Below are 17,476 nucleotides of genomic sequence, written 5' to 3'. Positions count from 1 at the left end.
CTGTCTTTAAAGCAGCAACGAACTGTTTTGAGACAATACACATTATTTTTATGCCAGCGCCTCCAGCTAGCCAAAAGGTCAGTTCTGACATATTCTACCTTGTGTAGAACTTCTCTTTTGCCTCCTTGAAACAGCGAACAAGGGCATCAGTCAAGTGTGAATGTGATCACGAGACTCAAGCCTTCTCCCTTTTGGGAGTTTCATGCAAAAATTTGCTACCATTGCTAACTCTGGCTCAGCTCCACCAGTGGGAGTGCTAGCATGGAACCTATGATCACGGGCATAATTTAGGCCTACTCGGGGCAGAAGTAGATAACACTGTTAAATACACTGGCAGCCCATTTACACCATTGCTACCACTGGCGTTAGCGAGGGGGAAATATTTGCAACACACAGACATATCCTTATCCCGGGGCACCTCTTTGTCCACAATCCTCATTACTCTATTCGCCGGAATAGCTGCGCATACTGCAAACCAATGAAGGCAAAACCAGGGCTCCTACATGGAATCTGCAATGCCGCCTTGGAGCGCTGGGAAAAAAAAGAGCACATTCTCCCCTGGCAGAACAGGAGCGTCAACTCTGCAAGGATTCGTCTCAGCCAACATGAAGAGCGAGACTGAGGTTACTCCAAACTCAGATCTCCACGTGGCAGGGCTAAGGAAGTTGTCAGGCCTGCCAAGCACGAATCAAGTTATATTATGCTGTATACACATGGTTCAGACTTCTTTCAAATGGTGCAGTGAATTGTGCTGCCACTGTACAGTAACAGCAATCTCTCAAGCACCATGGTTTGGATCCCTGCACTTCTTCTGTGGGAGAGAATAAGAAATGCATTAACTGAATAGTATCCAAGACTAATCAAGCTACATGGACTGTGCAGAATAATCCAAATCTTATTAAAAAAAACAGGCTATGCTTTTTGTTATGTGAAGATACGCCATGGGGCCTATTCAAAGTTACCTCTGGGGGCTGAAGTCAGGTACGAAGTCTCCACATTTTAGATTCTCTGAGCATGTCTCCCATTAAGGGGCTCTCTTGTCCAGTAGTCAGCAACGCTATACGCCACAGTCCTGCAAGGAGAACCACATGGGCAGGCCCTTGAATGGAACCGCACTGAAACCCACAGGGCTCTGTGCAGCATCATACACTTCTACTCGGAGAACCAGGGTCCCAGTTTCTTAAAGCTGGGAAGCCTCCGCAGTTAAGATGACTGGGCACTGCTTTAGGGCCAAATCCAGTTGATTGTCCTCCATTCCCACTGACTTCAGAGCCTTCAGGAATCCGTGTGCTGAAGAGCCTACCAGGAAGGAGCAGCTTAATTGTAAATTAAATCCAAAACCAGGTGAAAGGCCTACAACGCTAACAAAATACATTTTCCCGTCACAGTTAACGTTTGTCAGCTGTGATCACGGTATGCTACTGCACACAGAGGATAAGGGTGATGCTGAAATATTTAACACTTATTTATCCCTCCCTCCCTCCTCCCTTGTGATTTTGTTAATGTGCTCAACAAGGGGGTTACGCTGTGCTGTGTCATGTTCAGCTGGTTAAAGAAGACATCTTTATTGGCATGTACATGTCATGGTCTGGTTGATGTACTTAGTGTATTTAAAGATCCAAAGTCTTCAGTCTATTCTCCCCTGGATGCATGCAATTCCTGTAAAGGTTAATGGGAGTTATGTGTGCATCAAAGGGAGACTAGACCCCTTTGTGTATAATGGAAGGTAGTTTTTCTCATGTATTTATAATTACTTGGATGGAGTCCTTGCTTTCAGCCTTTTCACAGAGTCTTTTCCCCAAAGATACCTTGTTTTTCCCCTCACACTGTAGACTCTTAATAAAACACACTGGGAACTCCCCCCTTAAAACAGAAGATGAAGCGTTTGCCAAAATGCACATTATAGCTTTGAAAATGGAGTATTGCATAAGTTACCACAGTCAAACTGAAAAGAAGCAACTTGACTTTTCTTTTTCTGTTAAGAAAAAAGTGTGGCATAAAATGCAAACTACATCTCACCAATGGGAAATCATCTTAGCTTCTGTCTTGTTGGTTTCATATGTCAACCAGTTTCTTGCCACTGAAAGTAAAAAACCATGAACAGACTATAACAGGAAGTGTTTCCATGATGCTGTTCTCAAAGCAACTGTTCTTATGTGCTTCGGAGTAGTTTTCAACATTTTTTGCTTTAATAAGCGAAGCACAGATTGCTTTAAACAAACAGACAGGTCACAACAATCCTCAAGATCATTAGTTTTACATACGTCATCTAATCAGAGGTAATTGTTATTTTTGTGCCAGGTCCTGCAAACTGAGGGCTTCAAATGTTCTGATACTTGTAATAATATGCAGATTCTTTATTAACAAATCTTACTAATATGCAGAAAGGAGCATAAAACATTTTAATTTATTTTAATGGGAGGAGTAGCTATTATCCTGCCTCTACCACACATGTGAACACATGCAGAAAAAATGGTCCCGAAGATCAGATGTGAAAGTTTGCCAAGACAGCATTAAATGAGGTTAGACAAGTGGACAACTGTTGGCCTTTCAATCTAGTGCACTAAAGCTCTTGCATTTGTTGAAATACAGTGTGTGTTTTCATGTTTCCTGAAGTAGAATTCTGAAAGCTGATAAAGGGAACTTTGGCTATCATTGAACTATAATGAACCTATGGCAACGGCAAGTAAGAGGCAGAGAGATTTAATTTTCATGGTATCTGTTTGATTCCACAGTCAGAATAACTAAAAAAACAAAAACAAAAACACAAAAATAGTAGAATTATGAATCTTAACCCACTTGAGCTGCATAATGTCCAGTAATTAAAGGGCTAATATCCTCAATCCTCAGGAAAAAATGGTCATGCTAGACCTACATGGTTTTATCCAATTATCCTATTTTGGAACACTTCTATTTTATGGCACACTTTAGGATCAATTCCATATTTAAAAGCCTGGCTAATGCAGGTCAGTTAGCCTGGAATACTGTAATTTAAACACTGATACTGTGTGCGCATTTGGGGGATGGGAAGCTGGCCCACATTTCACAGAAAAGTAATGTTAGAAGAACAGAATAAAAAGAAAAGAGAAAGCGTTCTAAGTTGCATTTCCCCTTTAAGCCAGACACAAATTATACACCATAGCCAAAGTTCCACATTACATTAGTTTTCTTTCAGAGTTACAGTGACTAGGAAAAAAAAAAAAAAAAAACCCAACACAGCAACTCTGTATTGTGCATGTCTTTTTGCACTCACATTTGGGGCAACACACCAGATAACCAAGGCTTAAGTTTAAAAATACAAAAAGGTATAATATTCCCTTCTGTACATTTGCAATATTTTGTGCAATGAGTGTGTGTGTAATCTTAGAAGCACCAATTTCCCAAATATATGAGGGCTGGAGAGTAACAGAGGCGATGTATCTGATCGCAGGAGGGTAACAGAAGCAAAATTACTGGGCCCACGGGAGGGTGGGGTACTAAAGTAGCTCTGCTCAAAGCCCTTCTGACAGTCAGTGATATAAGTTACTGCTCTTGGTGAGAGGAAAGGCAAGGGGATAAGGGTTGATTTGCAGCAAATCACACTAGAGTTAATGCTTAAATATTGCAGATTGTTACACACACACACCCACTCAATGCAATACGGAAACAAAAGTTACCACTATTGAAAACACTCAGGTGGATTTCATGCATACCAGAGTCTCCTTTTTATGATGAATTAAAGAGACTTACTCTAATAAAAGAAAAATGTATCTTTTAAAATAATACACAAATATTATATATTTTAAAGAAACAAATATTTTTCCAGGGGGAGGGGCTACCCCTTAGCACCTGTGAAAAATATGAGTGCATGAGAACACAGGAAGATGTTGCCATACTTACAAATTATATTTAAGAACTTCATTTTTGCAGCTACCTACAGTTAAGACAAAGCTGCCTCTAGGCATTTAAAACTAGTCAGACCTGCTGCAGCAGCTGCACGGTCTGCTTCGAATATGCCCTCCACACTCCTTCCAACCCCCACCCCTACATATCCGCATAGTTTACCGCCAATCATGGGCGTTTCTTTCTATAGTGTAGTTCACTCAACCACCTTATTGCCTCCTCTGGAAGGGAAAGAGTGTTTCAAAAAGAGCAGTGTGAAACGCTAAGAAAAAGTTGGATATTAGCAAATCGTAGATACAAATCACATTTCAGTGGAAAGTCTGTTTGGATCCTACAGCACGATTGTTTTGCCATGGATTGAAAATCATGGCTCAAAGAAAAATGTTTTGCTTGTTACAGATAATCCTGTCAGGTATTAAATCTGAGGAAATGAAATCCTTCACTTAAATACTGTAGTGACTGAACACGTGTCAAACAGAAGGAAGGGTCTAAACCTACCCAATTCAAAATTCCTTTGATCAAATCAGTACAATTTTGTGTCACTCCGTTTTTTAAACAGCAGTTTTTAAAGATTCCTATCATGCATTTGTATCTGCTTCATATAATTTTTATATATGTAGTAACACTTCTCTTATGCTGTTCTTTTCTTAACAGGAAACACAGGAAATGGGACCAGATCCGGCTCATTCACTGATGTGTAAGTAAGACAAGTAGGATCTGGCTCCCACTGATTACACAGAATGGGACATATGACACTTAAAGTAATGTAAAAACTGAACTCCAAAGCCCAATACTAGAGACCATTCCAGCTTTTCCAAAAGGCACAACGGGGCTGTAATGGGACTGAGGTTCTGGCTCAAAGACTTCAATAGAGTTACTCCAGTGTAACAGAGAGCAGAATCTAGCCATGTAATTTACCTACCTACATGCACATATTATTTACATTGGGGTAGTGCCCAGGAACCCCAGTCATTGCCCTGGACCCCCTTGTGGCAGGCACTATACAAATACAGAACAAAATGACCACCCCACCACAAAATGCTTACAATCTAAGGGCTGTACAGTCACTTTGAATTTGGCTTCCCTGGACTTTTCAGTGACACTGCAATCTGAATGTTGCGGTAACAGTTTGTTTTCCATTTACATTACATATTATTTTTTGCTGACTGCACTGGTAATGCTGAAAAAACAAAACAAAAAAGGAATACCTCAGTTGTGGCAAACATTAAAGTTTACTTCATTTATAACAGATAAATTATAGGAGAAGCAGGCCCTTCTGTTCAGAAGCAGCTACACTCTTCCTGACTGATCAGTGGACTTGTAAAATAATTATTGGTAGAAATGTGTCAATTGCATCTATTAAAAAAAAAAACCCCCACACCAACACACCTACCATTCTTAGGATTTGCAGATTCCACTTTTTATAAACTAATAATTAGTGGGAGGCTCAGCTACACTAAGTATTTGCACCTATTACCAGCTGCCTTCCCTTTAAACTGGACCTTGCTCTCTTTTCTTTTAGGGCATTCATGATCTTTGGACTCAGCAATCAGAGTCTGCTGTTTCTGGCACAGATTGATTGGGGGCGGGGGGGGAGGATGCAAGAAACTGTTGCCACTGAAACGGTCTCCTTCTGTGCCAGGCTTACAAACATGAACTAACTCACAAGAAAGTATACCTGCATTAAACAGAACTTATAAAAGTAAGTGGGTCTTCAGACGATTGTCTATACTTTTGAAGGGATGCGTTCTCTTTTGTGAAAAGCTACACTTTAGTATGTGTTACCTAAACGCAAAAATGGTCTTCAAAACTCTGGATTACCCTGCCTTACTTCAGCACTCCTAATCAGGGACTATGGCAAAGCATTATACATCAGTGTGAAATATAAAACATTCTAAATTGGTTTCTAGATCAACGATTCTCAGGAAAAAAAAGGCTCATTAATTGTTAGCAAAGTAGTTCAACTAGATACTACTAAGATCTGATGTATCCAATGGAGGTGAAACTTCACTTAAAGAAAATGTCAACCTACACTATAAAGTTTGAGTTTTTATGCTGACTGCTTTTAGTACATTGTGCCCAGTTGTGTGATGTCTTTTAAGAAGTCATTTTCAGTACTTGGGTCTTCTCCGTTATTTGTATTACTTCCACCAAAAGCATTGTGAAAAACTCATCTTATCTTTTGGGTAAATCATGATAAGAATAGCAGATGTCTAAGGAACACAGTTACACTTCACAATAAATCAGCATATACGCCTGTTTAATTCTGTATATTGTAACTGTTTTAAATAAAGACAAACCTACATATGTTTAGGCTAAGAAGTTTCTTTTGTTTTTTAAACAACTTCAGAGTGAATAAAAATCAGCTTGACATGAAAATCAAAAGGAGTACTTCAAGAAGCACAAGGAATAGCTTCATTCTCTAAAGAGCGTAATTCTGCTTCTACTGAAGACAATTGGAGGTTTTGCTATTGACTTACAGGGAAGTAGAATCAGGCTCTAATGGAGGAAACTGCAGCTGTTATGTTAGATGCTGCAATTCTTGCTTGGACAATGGAAGTGTTCCCTAGGATACATGCTCTAATGTACCTGTCTGGCACCACAAGTTACTAATCCTCCTTCCATCTCTAATAAAGGGAGTGACAGTATTAATACTAGCCCATAAAGGTAAATTAGGTTCAGAAGACACCAAGCTTGTTTTATTATGCATGAAAAAAGTATCACTTTTACTGTGAGCAGGAAGAGCTACTTTTAATTAGCCTACCTAATCAACTGCTTAGTTTATAAAGCAATATATGTATGTTAAGCAGCAAGTTATAAGAAAACTCAATTAGTTATGCAATTACTTTACCATGTGAAAATCCTAATGACACTGGATCAGAAAGCTAGGTAGGGTTCACACAACCCTTGTGTACAATTTCTATACTCTCTATACACTTCATCTGGATGTAGGGAGTTTTATGCAGGTAAATCTCTGCACGCTGAAAAGACAAACTATGAACCTGATTCTTCTGTCACTTTAACCCATGTAAAATCAGAAGTGGCTCCATTTACTTAACTGGAGTTACACTCATGTAAAATTGGTATGATGGGAGAATCAGGCCTCTGCATTGTGAGGATTACAGGTACTCTGCTGGAGCGGAATACAACATCCACTGAAGTCAGTGAGAGAGTCTGTCCATTGATTTCAATACACAATAGATAGGCCCTGGGTGAGGGGTGCCTGACTGTTGCTTTGGACTCCTCCGAACCAGGACTGCCAGGCGCAGCAACTCATATCACTTTCTGTGTCACAACTTTGTAAAGGCACTAACCTCCACCTGGGTAGGAACTGAAACTGGCAGTTTCATTTTGCACCATCAGCTGATCAGAACTGGAGTCCAAACTGTAATCAATCACTCCTGGCTCCTCCATAACTGCATATGAACAATTTGGTACTTCGTACCAAAAATCTCCTTGCATTTTATAATACAAACCTCACAAAATACAAGAACTACAGCATGTAATATGCACTACAAATGAATGCCTTTTCCTTGAAAGACTCATGTTTCTAGAAAAACCAGTGAGTGACACACAAGTGGTGCTAAAATCTCAGGATACCCCAACAGCTAGGAATCTACTTTTACAAATCCCAAAACACTCATGCAAATAAAGCAGAAGTCACTTTAAAGCCAATGGGCACTGCAAGAGAATAAAATAATTCTTGCTTTGAATAAAATGTTTCCAACATTCCCTAAATCTGTGTATTCCTTGATGTGTTGATATTACCTCTAAAACGTGCCTGAATCTTGTTCTCTAACCCCCCCCCCCGCATGTTTTTCTTCTGCTGGCATTGCTTTTATCAAGGAAAAACGTAAATACACTGCTGCTCGATGAAAAGACACAATAACCCCCTGTCCTGATGCCACACAGACACCAAGCATGGAATAATCCAGCTCTTCTGTAACCTATCTGGGACAAGCAGAGCCTCCACCAGGGTAAGTCATTTCAGCTCCAACACATCTAAGGTCTTCTAGATTCAGAACCCTCCCCCAAGCCCTTTAGTTTGCCCTGCAAAGATACACACTTCCAGTGGGACTCCCAAGTCCTGTTTGCCAGGGTCTGAAAGCAATGGGGGAAGGGAGGGAAGAAAGGTGGGGGGCAGACTGCAAGACGCAGCTTCCACTGCACCTTGTCCCTTGCCGGTGTCCAGCGCTCTCCGGCCCATACGGAAAGTTATTACAGCAGAGACTGTTTCTGCAAGTTGGAGGTAAACATGGCTCTGGGAACACTAACGCGCAGCGCTACCAGAGCGCTGCCCAACAACCCCCCCTTGAGAAAGTACGTACGCATTTAAACCACACACACACATTCTGCACATTTGGAGACAGTCCTTTTAACAGGATCCTCTTTTCTGCTCATCCCGCTCAGAGCCCAGCCGCCTCCGGAAGGGGGAGATCCCCGCTCCCGAGGGTTACAAATAATGCAAAAAGCACCGGACTCATGGCTAAACCCCCCCACCCGACTTCTTGCAGAGTTTTTGTCTTTGGTGCTAACCAAGGGAAATCGATTGTTTGTAGACACAGCACCAGTGTCATTGTGTTATTGCGTATCGACACCCCCCACAACACACACACACACACTTTTCTCACCAGCACCTGCAGTCCCAGCCGCCTCTAGCCCCCGGCAGCTGGACAGCAAAGACCCCCCCGCCGCGCAATGAGTTGAACTTACCACATGCAGTTCCACCTGAGAACTAGAGCATCAGGGTCCGCACGCGCCTCGGCTACACCCGCTCCATATGTCGCCGGCTGGCGGGGACTGGGGGCGGGCGGGAGGCCGGGAGGCGGGGGCAGCTGGAGGATTTAAGCCGCGGCTTTCTCCGCGCCGCCGCCGCCGCCGCGCTCACGAAGCAGTATACAATGGAGGAGGGAGGCAGGCCGGGGGGCGGAGAGCAGCCCGTGCGCCCCGCACTTGCCATGCACGGAGAGTGACGCGAGGAGCGAGAGAGGCTGGGGCGAGCCCCTTGCCCTCGGGCTCACGGCGAAGCTCCGCCCCGGTGCTAGTCTCTGCCCCCGCCCGCCCCCGCAACAGGGCTGGGGAGGCGGCGGCGGCCCGGGCCGGGCGGAGCTGCGCTCCCCGGGGTCGCCGCCTGCGCGTGCCGCTGTCCCGGGAGAGGCTGGCCGCCGGCGGCAGCCCCCGCACGCCGGGGGGGCACCTGCCGGGGTGTGGGCGGCTTCTCCCGGCGGCGGCGGCGGCGGCGGCGGGGGGGGGGGGAGCAGCGGCCCCCCGGGCGGGGACAAAAGGGGGGGGGGGCTGGCGCGCAGCCGGCCAGCGCAGCGCAACCACAACTATGAGAAGCATCCGAGCTCTCCGGCAGCGTGGGACCGGTCAGCGAGTCGGGCGGGAGCGCCGCGAGTCCCTGCGGCGGCGGCAGGCGGCTCCGCCGGAGGGATAGTAGCTGGGGGCCTGCCCCCGCAGCTCGCAGGGCGGGCGCTGGCTGGAGCGCTGCCCGGCCTCGCTCACCGGCATGTGCAGAAAGAGGCGGGGCCGAGTGGTCGCCGAAGTCGGGCTGCACTTTCCCCGGGTTCCCCACGCAGCGGCTAGAAACCCCTCCCAGCCCCGGAGACAGCGAGGCGCTCCCCCGGGGAGGTGAACCAGGAGAAAGCCCAGCGAGTTGGGGATGCACCAGGAAAAAAAACAAAACACAAGCAGGGGGCTTGGGAGCGACCTTCTGCTTGTGGAAAGGTTCTTTGCAACCTCAGAGCTCTCTAGAAACGTGTCAGCAATGTCCTGATGATACACCCCCCCTCCTCCCCCCAAGTCAAAGCTTTCATCCAGCCTGTCTGTGGGCTGCAAAAGGAAGCACTGGCCTAGCCCAGTCCTTCTCAACTTTTCTGGACTACTGTATGCCACTTATGAGGCTGATTTGTATTGTATACCACACCCCCCGGTTTCATCTCACTTAAAAAATTACTTGCTTACAAAATCAGACATCAAAATACAAAAAAGTGTCACAGCAAATTACACTGAAAAACTGCATGTCTCATTTTTACCATATAATTATAAAATAAACCAAGTGAGATAAATAGTGTATTTCTAGTTCTGCATATAGTAAGTGTACAGAGCAGTATAAACAAGTCAGCATCTGTATGAAATTTTAGTTTGTACGGACTTCGCTAGTGCTTTTTATGTAGCCTGTTGTAAAACTAGGCAAATATCTAAATGAGTTGATGTACTCCCGGAAGACTTCTACGCATCCCCAGCGGTACCCTATTGAGAACCACTAGCCTGGACCCTTATCTTTTCTATTTCAGAGTTAAGAACGTGTTTTAGAAGCTACAATACAAAACTTTGAAAAACCAAAACTATACAAACAGAAAAACATGGTACACACATCCCCCTCTATGAATAGAAAAATAGTGATAATATTAACTAACGTTACTACCCCTTGATCAGTGCACTGTACAAACACCGACTAATGAAGTCCTGTGCAGTTAATTATGTATTACACCCATTTTACAGAAGGGGAAACAGATTACAGAGAAATTAAATCATATGAACAAGACAACACAGCAACTCAATGGCAGTGCTTGGATTATTATTAAATTCTTAGTTCACAGACTTCCTCTCGGTGTTACAGTGCCCACCCTTCAACACCTCACCTTTCCAAAAAAGGGTTACATGGTTTAAAAAACAAACTAAAAGAGACTTAATTAAATTAGCAGAGAAAACTGTGCACACTTGTTCTCTCTCATCTTGGAAATATTTTTTTTTTTTAACCTGGGAATTGATTTTTCTGTTGTAATAAATAAATAAATAAATAAATAAAATCACAACAGTGATTTTTCTCCTCTCTATAGAATCCTAGATTCTAAATTCGGCTTTACAGGTATATGCCCATGCACAAAATTAGGCCAAATGGGTGTGTTCAAATGCGTAAAGACTGGGGGGGAGGGGGATTTTGAACCATGTGTTATCTGCAGAGAAAGACTGTTATAAGTTACCTAAATGATTATGTTTTAAAATGTATTTCTAGACACTATTATAAAAGGCAATACAAACACCTTAACATTTTGGCTGCAACCCCAAAAGCATCTCAGATCATTTTGGTCCACTAAACCAGTACTTTGGGACAATAAAGCTTGAAGACCTAACATAAAGGAGATTATTACTCATTAAGATCAAGACAAGTTTAGGTATTATATTCAAAATGTTCTGTAATGATTTGCAATCAATCAAATTTATGGTCTTGTTGCAATTTTCAACCAGAGCACTGAGGAAAAAAAAAGCATACTTTCGAAAAAAGTTGAATTTAACTGGAAGCTGCATGCACATAAAATCCACAAAGTCAAAACATTTTAAAATGAAAATTACCAAAACAATAAGAAACCACTACTGATTTTACAAATTTTTAAAATTATAATTTAAAAAGACAGGTAATTTATATTTTAAATTTCTAGTCTTTTAGATGCTACTCCACTTCATATGACTATGGCATACACCATTACAAAAATATTAGACCTGAAGCATTGGCGCTTGTCCATTTCCACCAGAGCTGTGTATTTTGGAGGCCTCCTCATATCTTAGTGTTCTTTCCCATTCCTCCCTCACAATCAGCCTCTCATTTTGAGGAAAGCAAATGAAATAATACCTATGATCTCCTGTTGGGATACAAAGGTAGCACTCAACCAGATTTGCAAAGCAATTCATGAACCATTTATTGAATTTTGATAAGTGGCTCATGAATTGATCGGAAGCAGGCAAAAATTAATAGTAGTCTTTCTGATGGCTGGATACTATCCAGCAGATAAGGAAGCAAATCTTTTCTTGAAGGCAAAAAAAAAAAAGTAACTTAATGTTATTTCTGAACTGAACTGTGATATAGCAAAGACTTGGGCAGGTTTCAGCATTCTCATAAGCCACTAAAGATTTTTATGTATATTTTAAAATAATTTTTACATGCTACATCTACTCAATTTTATGGCCAGATTTTGCTCTCGGTTGCGTCAGTGAACATCCTGAGTAACCCTTTGATTTCAGTGGATTTACACTAGAGAAAGTATGAGCAGATTTGGCCTACAATAATTGTTAGATTTAACATTTCAAACAGTATTATGAATAGATTTTCTCCAATATCTTTCATAAAACGTCAAGGCACATAATGGGTGCTATAACAGCTACTATACTACTCCTACACTAGGTGATTAACTCCTCTATAAATGGGGAGGCCAGATTCTGATATGTGTTAGGCCTAGTGTAATTTTGGAGTAATTCCACTGAGCCCAAATCTTCTCTTAGTTAGACCAGTGGAAATCTGGAGTGATTCCATTACTTTCAACAGAGTTACTCCAGATTTACACTGGTGTAATTAAGAGTAGAATCTGGCGCCGAGTGTGTTGCCTATATGATACATTCAGACAACAGAGGCTGTTGTACCTTGGAATTCAAAGTTTACAATTAACTTACAGTGTCTGCACGCCAGTGAGTTTGCTACAACAAACATTTGCTAAAGAAGCAGTTGAGTTTGGTTCTGATATCTAAGGGTCCAGTCTTGCGGTTATATATTGCATGGCATGGGGCCAGAGTCCGTTTCATATCACTTTTAAACTGGTATAATGCTACTGACTTCAATGGAGTTGCTCCCAATGTACACCCGTCTGAAGAAAAATCAGATCCCTTCTGCTTATTACAGTGAGTGACCCCACTGGACTTTTCTTGATGAGAGGTTTTTTGGTCATGTTGTAACACAATTGTTGCATCCAGTGGGAATTTAGTACACCCTGCGTCTGTGCACAAGAGTCCCCCAACTGAGTGTAGTCACACATGCTATGTAGCCTAGGAGCTTTAGCATAACTGAGGGCTTGTTTACGCTACCGCATGGGGTCAATCTAAAATACGCAACTTCAGCTATGTGAATAGCTGAATAGTCTACATACTTAGATCTACTTACCGCGGTGTCTTAACTGCGGTGTGTTGACAGGAGACACTCTCCCGTCGACTCCGCTTGCGCTCCTCGTTCTGGTGGAATACCGGAGTCGACGGGAGAGCGCTCAGCGGGCCATTTATCGTGTCTATACTAGAGACACAATAAATTGACCCCCGCTGGATCAATCGCTGCCCACCGATCCAGTGGATAGTGTAGACAAGCCTTTAGGCTCCACTATGTCAGGTCAATACGTCACTGCCAGTGTGCACAAAGGTTACACTACGTTTATCAGATTAGCCTACCATTGGCTGTCCCACACTGTGAATGTGGCTTCTCTGTAACAAAACTCCACTGCCCCAAGATCACCAAACTGACCAGATCCCGCTATTATGGCTCTACGGTGAACTCCACCTTAGACCCCTTTCAGTCCCTCTGAAGTACGTTGCTTAAGGGACTACACTAGATTCCTGCACCTCACTCAGAGGGGAGCCATGCAGCATAACCACTCTGGATGTCAGCCCCTCGGTTCTGAACCATGCTAACAACACAGGCTCAACTTGGTTTTGGCACCTGTAATACTTTCCTTTCAGGAGCGTGTGACAGTCTAAGTTTGCAGTGACACAGACAGACACGGTGTCTTCAGAACAAAGCCTTCTTTATTCCTCAAAACATATAGAGCAAAGGGGAAAAAACAATAAGAGGCCCACACACGGGTCTTAAGTTATACCTTCAACTTTCCTTGCCAACTGTTGCAAGTTTCCCTCAGCCCAGTTAACTTTGTCTCTAGCAGGGAGAAGCAGCCTATCCTACTGCAGCAGGCTCCCCGTCTCTGTGAGTCAGTCAGCGGTCAGCTTTCACCGACATTCCCTGGGTAGCCTTCGGCCACTCACTCAACCCCTCTTTCCAAAGCTGAGCCTAAGATCAAATGGGATCCTAAACCTCAAAGATGCTGGAAAGAGCCAGCCACTCTAGTCTGGATGGAGCCGGCTGGGGTATTCCCCAACTGATAGCTCCCCCGCCCCCCATTGTTTCCTCAAAGAGCTTTTTATCTTTGTCATTGTTTCATTTCCTGTGGATTGGTTTCCCCCTTTACAGCCTCCTTTGATTTAACTCCTGCCATTCAAGCAGGTTGCTATCAAATAGATAATCTAAGGGGCAAATGAGATTTGTGAAAAACACTACACAGAACTCCCTCATTCTCCACAACACCTACAAGAGGTTCGCCTAGATCAGGGGTGGGCAAACTACGGCCTACGGGCCGCGTCTGGCCCACCAGCCATTTTAATCTGGCCCTCAAGCTCCCTGTGGGGAGCAGGCTCTGGGGCTTGCCCTGCTCCGGCACTCCAGCCGAGGAGCAGGATCGGGAGCCGCTCTGCAAAGCTCCTGGAAACATCAGCATGTCCTCCCTCTGGCTCCTATGCATAGGGGCAGCCAGGGGGTTCTGCTCCACAGCTGTCCCTGCCCCAAGCACCGCCCCCACAGCTCCCATTGGCCAGGAACTGCAGCCAGTGGGAGCTGCAGGGGCGGCACCTGCGGACAGGGCAGCACGCAGGAGTGCCGCCTGGCTGTGCCTCTGTGTAGGAGCTGGAGAGGGAACATGCCACTGCTTCTGGGAGCTGCTTGAGGTAAGCGCTGCCCAGAACATGAACCCTTGAGCCACCCCCACATGCTCCAACTCCCTGCCCCAGCTCTGATCCCCTCCTGCCCTCCGAACCCCTTGGTCCTAGCCTGGAGCACCCTCCCACACCCTGAACTCCTCATTTCTGGTCCCACCGCGGAGCCCGCACCCCCAGCCAGAGCCCGCACCCCAATCCCAATTTTGTGAGTATTCATAGCCCACCACACTATTTCTATAGCCAGATGTGGCCCTCGGGCCAAAAAGTTTGCCCACCCCTGGCCTAGATTATGTTGGTTAGCGTAGAAACAGCTGGGGACTGAGCCAGGTGTTGCTGAACAGGGAAATAAGTCAATGGAGGCTTCTAGATCATGAATGAATTCTGGAAGTTTGACCATAATCCTCCCGGGCATGCACAAGTCCTCCCAGAGGGCAGCTAATAATCACCCACAGTGCACCACAGTTTGGAATGGTGTGAGCAATGGTTTTCCCAGAAGGCACTGCTGCTAACCTGACTGAATGCAGACCTAGTCTGGATGCAGGGCATAAGAACAAGTCTACTAAACATGAACACGAATACCACATGAGGATAGCCTGCATTGTGTTTACTACAACTGAGTCCAAGCATAGCCTCACGCTGTTGCTTTGATTGGTAAAAACATCCACAGGCTAGATCAGGTTCTTTTACACTTCCAAATATTTGATATTGAAGCATTAGCATAACGTTACCATTAAAAGGCTCACCTTTGAACTCCTTACTTAGGCAAAACTCACCGGAGTAAGGATTGCTGCAGCAAGCCTGTCACTGGTATCCTTACCCAGAATCCAGGTGTTATGGTGTTTATAGCTACAGATTTTTGGTTCTTCTTGAAGTAATTCATTAGACTATTATGAACTGATCGGTAACATATGAATACCAAGATGCGTGCTGTTTAGGAAACAACAGCATTATTGAGGCTGCAATATTAACTTGAACGTCAACATCTTTTACTTTTTCAAAAAGAATCAATAAAAAAAGTTTATTACATTTCTAGTGTGATCCTCTACCTATTTTAAAAATGTATTGGATACTAGTATTTTGGGAGATTTCATCAGGTAATTCTAGTTACAAGTCTAGTCGTTAACAGCATTCTCGCTGAATGATTTTGTAGTGAACTGAATTCAAACAGTATTTGGTGCTATAAGGAATTTTTTCCCCCTCAGTTCTCAATTTTTGGACAAGATTGAAAACACAAGTGAGGTTTTTTAAGACACTTTTTTAAAGAAATGGAAAAATAGCAATACAGAAGAAGTCCTTAGATGGGTCAATGTAAAACAAAGGAATACACCTCTAAATAAAAATACAGAAATGGTGGGAAAACACCAGAGGAAGCAATCAGTCTGTGGGCCAAATTAACCATAAAGAGATTGAACTCCATGAAAGCCAGCAGAGTTGGGCCACTAATTCTAGTTCCGAGCATGCCCCGATGCGTGAATAGTACTGCTGATTACAGACACTGTTGGGCTAACACACTGTAAGTAAAAAAGGCAACCACACTCAGTTTTGTTGATGCATAATTCACTTCTGGTTCATAATGAAAATTTGACTAAACTTCAATAACTTAGTGAACAGCAAGCTCTGCAGATGCAAAAAAAAAAAAAAAATCTGTAGTAAGAATGCTTGTAATAAAGTCATTTCCACAGTGATGTAATACAGAGACACATTTACTAGTGTAGATGCACCCAACACAGATCCATAACGTATTAAAACACAGTTTGGTTCTTTCTACACAGGCAAGACCACACATGTTATAACATATTTGGGTCGTTACCATGAAACAGGGCTTGAATACCATAAATTTTTTAGCATGTATAGGACCAGATAGGTAATCACAAGCAGGATTTGGCTAGCATGGCTCAGAGGGAAATGCTCTGGCTCACATTTATTGATAGCAGTGACTGTTGCTTGTGCAATTTCAGTCATAATAAGGATAAAGCCTAGATGCTGATATGGATTGAAAAACTCATTTAAACCCATACTGTCAGAGTTCCAACATGCTCTTGTTTATATTTGCTACGAATGTGCTTGTGCCGAAGAATAAATTTCAGTCTAGTTTACATGTAAACATGCATATGCATGTACACATCAAAATGGATGAGTATATTTCTACCTACTTTGGCTTATAAAAAAACACCAATGGTACATCAAGCTAAGCTTTCATAGCATTTCTGAAGTTTGGCACCTCATTAAAAACTTTAGGAAACATCACAGGGAGTACAGATTCAAGGAGGTGCCAACTGACTGATACTTAGGCATTTTATTAATAACCCAAATGTGTAATGATATAACCTGCCTCCCACCACCACAAAAAAAGTGCAAAAAGAAAAAGAAAAAACTATATCATGCAAACATGAGAGGGTCTGATCAAACAGTGAATGATCTACACGAGTGGTTCAACATTTTTGGGCTCAGGACCCACCTGTAAATGTTTATGGCCTCTTGCAACCCAGTAAACAGTCTGGGGTGGGGCTATGGTAGGATCCTGCCCACCCTGGGGGAGGGAGGAGGGGTTGGGTGCTGCCCAGCACTCACCCCACAGGGGCAGCTCCTGTGCTGTGGGGCTGGCTGGGCTTGGCTCGGCTCTCCACTCTGGGTGTTGCAACCTCTAGAGTTGCACAGCGCTGGTTAAATTTGACGCCCCTTTGATTGGACCAAATTTGTGAGAGGGGAATTGTGACCTGGCTCATGGGGTTGCCGTGCTACTCACTCAGATTTAGCCTACCTGGAACTCCCATCCTCATGATGGCTGGGCAGAACCTGAGTGCCACTGGGACCCCAGGGGTTGCAATGCTTGGAGTAGGGAGGCAAGCCCAGCTAGCCCCGTGGGACAGGAGCTGCCACAAGACCCTTTGAAACATTCTATCGACCCAATTTTGGGTCCCGACCCACAGGTTGAAAAACCCTGCTCTACACAGCTTCCCCTTATAAAAACAAAACAAAAAAACCAGAAGTTGAATCTGCACCACCAAATTTAGAGGAAAAAGTGTCTGACAGCAACTAGCACGAGATCAGATGTAGCATAAACTCCCAC

General features: G+C 43.7%; 1 protein-coding gene across 4 annotated transcripts in view; it reads right to left on the bottom strand.

Annotated features, from left to right (window-relative positions):
- SERTAD2 (SERTA domain containing 2) overlaps window positions 1–17,476 on the bottom strand; it is a 93,309-nt gene that overhangs the window by 13,114 nt on the left and 62,719 nt on the right. Inside the window, exon 2 of one of the 4 annotated variants that reach the window (XM_074947164.1) lies at window positions 963–1,072. The exons of 2 other annotated variants lie outside the window; for them this stretch is intronic. The gene's annotated coding sequence lies outside the window, so the exon portion shown is untranslated. Of the gene's footprint in view, window positions 1–962; window positions 1,073–8,595; window positions 8,684–17,476 lie in introns of those variants that run through there. One more of the 4 variants, XM_074947165.1, reaches the window with a different exon arrangement.

Source organism: Natator depressus, chromosome 3 (genome assembly GCF_965152275.1).
Source record: "Natator depressus isolate rNatDep1 chromosome 3, rNatDep2.hap1, whole genome shotgun sequence".
In the NCBI taxonomy this organism is placed as follows: Eukaryota; Metazoa; Chordata; order Testudines; family Cheloniidae; genus Natator; species Natator depressus.
This window is presented reverse-complemented; position numbering and strand designations above follow the sequence as displayed.